Raw genomic sequence first — 2,830 nt, forward strand, 5'->3', positions numbered from 1 at the left:
AATAATGAGAGTGAAGATGATCCAGGACCTCGGAAAAAGAATGGAGGCAAAGACTGAGAAGATGCAAGAAATGCTATACAAAGACCTAGAAGAATTAAAGAACAAACAAACAGACATGAACAATACAATAACTGAAATGAAAACTACACTAGAAAGAATCAATAGCAGAATAACTGAGGCAGAAGAACGGATAAGTGACCTGGAAGACAGAATGGTGAAATTCACTGCTGCGTAACAGAATAAAGGAAAAAGAAGGAAAAGAAATGAAGACAGCCTAAGAGACCTCTGGGACAATATTAAATGTACCAACATTCACATTATAGGGGTCCCAGAAGGAGAAGAGAGAGAGAAAGGACCAGAGAAAATATCTTAAGAGATTATAGTCGAAAACTTCCCTAACATGGGAAAGGAAATAGCCACCCACGTCCAGGAAGCACAGAGAGTCCCATACAGGATAAACCCAAGGAGAAACATGCCGAGACACATAGTAATCAAATTGGCAAAAATTAAAGACAAAGAAAAATTACTGAAAGCAGCAAGGGAAAAATGACAAAAAACATACAAGGGAACTCCTATAAGGATAATAGCTGATTTCTCAGCAGAAACTCTACAAATCAGAAGAGAGTGGCATGATATACTTAAAGGAAAGGAAGAACTAACAACCAAGATTACTCTACCCAGCAATGATCTCATTCAGATTCGATGGAGAAATCAAAAGCTTTACAGACAAGCAAAAGCTAAGAGAATTCAGCACCACCAAACCAGCTCTACAGTGGGAAACACAAGAGAAGAAAAGGACCTACAAAAACAAAACAATTAAAAAAATGGTCATAGGAACATACATATTGATAATTACCTTAAACGTGAATGGATTAAATGCTCCAACCAAAAGAAAGAGGCTTGCTGAATGTATACAAAAATAAGACCCATATATATGCTGTCTAAAAGAGACCCACTTCAGACCTAGGGACACATACAGATTGAAAGTGAGGGGATGGAAAGATATTCCATGCAAATGGAAATCAAAAGAAAGCTGGAGCAGCAATACTCATATCAGATAAAATAGACTTTAAAATAAAGAATGTTACAAGAGACAAGGAAGGACACTACATAATCATCAAGGGATCAATCCAAGAAGAAAATATAATGATTATAAAAATATATGCACCCAACATAGGAGCACCCCAATTCATAAGGCAGCTGCTAACAGCTATAAAAGAGGAAATCAACAGTAACACAATCACAGTGGGGGACTTTAACACCTCACTTACACCAATGAACAGATAATCCAAAATGAAAATAAATAAGGAAACAGAAGCTTTAAATGACACAATAGACCAAATAGATTTAATTGATATTTATAGGACATTCCATCCAAAAACTGCAGATTACACTTTCTTCTCAAGTGCACACGGAACATTCTCCAGGATAGATCACATCTTGGGTCACAAATCAAGCCACTGTAAATTTAAGAAAATTGAAATCGTATCAAGCATCTTTTCTGCCCACAATGCTATGAGGTTAGAAATGAATTACAGGGGAAAAAAAGTAAAAAACACAAGCACATGGAGGCTAAACAATACGTTACTGAATAACCAAGAGATCACTAAAGAAATCAAAGAGGAAATCAAAACATACCTAGAGACAAATGACAATGAAAACACGACGATCCAAAACCTATGGGATGCAGCTAAAGCAGTTCTAAGAGGGAAGTTTATAGCTATACAAACGTACCTCAAAAAACAAGAAACATCTCAAATAAAAAATCTAATCTTACACCTAAAGAAAGTAGAGAAAGAAGAACAAACAAAACCTAAAGTTAGCAGAAGGAAAGAAATCATAAAGATCAGAGCAGAAATAAATGAAATAGAAACAAAGAAAACAATAGCAAAGATCAATAAAACTAAAAGCTGGTTCTTTGAGAAGATAAACAAAATTGATAAACCATTAGCCAGACTCATCAGGAAAAAGAGGGAGAGGACACAAATCAATAAAATTAGAAATGAAAAAGGAGAAGTTACAACAGACATGGCAGAAATACAAAGCATCCAAAGAGACTACTACAAGCAACTCTATGCCAATAAAATGGACAACCTGGAAGAAATGGACAAATTCTTAGAAAGGGATAACCTTCCAAGACTGAACCAGGAAGAAACAGAAAACATGAACAGACTAACCACAAGTAAAGAAATTGAAACTGTGAATAAAAATCTCCCAACAAACAGAAGTCCAGGATCAGATGGCTTCACAGGTTCATTCTAACAAACATTTAGAGAAGAGCTAACACCCACCCTTCTCAAACTCTTCCAAAAAATTAAGGAGGAAGGAACCCTCCCAAACTCATTCTATGAGGCCACCATCACCCTAATACCAAAACCAGACAAAGATACTACAAAAAAAGAAAATTACAGACTAATATCACTGATGAATATAGATGCAAAAATGCTCGACAAAATACTAGCAAAGAGAATCCAACAACACATTAAAAGGATCACACACCATGATCAAGTGGGGTTTATCCCTGGCATGCAAGGATTCTTCAATATATGCAAATCAATCAATGTGATACACCATATTAAAAAATTGAAGAATAAAAACCTTATGATCATCTCAATTGACGCAGAAAAAGCTTTTGACAAAATTCAACACCCATTTATGATAAAAACTCTCTGGAAAGTGGGCATAGAGGGAACCTACCTCAACAAAATAAAAGCCATGTATGACAAACCCACAGCAAACAACATTCTCAATGGAGAAAAACTGAAAGCATTTCCTCTAAGATCAGGAATAAGACAAGGATGTCCACTCTCAACACTATTATTCAACATAG

General features: G+C 35.7%; 1 protein-coding gene across 1 annotated transcript in view; it reads right to left on the reverse strand.

The window, feature by feature from the left end:
• Positions 1-2,830, reverse strand: part of CCSER1 (coiled-coil serine rich protein 1) — a 699,033-nt gene that overhangs the window by 411,278 nt on the left and 284,925 nt on the right. The gene's annotated exons all lie outside the window — the stretch shown is intronic.

This window comes from Neophocaena asiaeorientalis, unplaced genomic scaffold, assembly GCF_003031525.2.
Source record: "Neophocaena asiaeorientalis asiaeorientalis breed wild unplaced genomic scaffold, Neophocaena_asiaeorientalis_V1.1 scaffold7, whole genome shotgun sequence".
NCBI classification, from domain to species: Eukaryota; Metazoa; Chordata; class Mammalia; order Artiodactyla; family Phocoenidae; genus Neophocaena; species Neophocaena asiaeorientalis.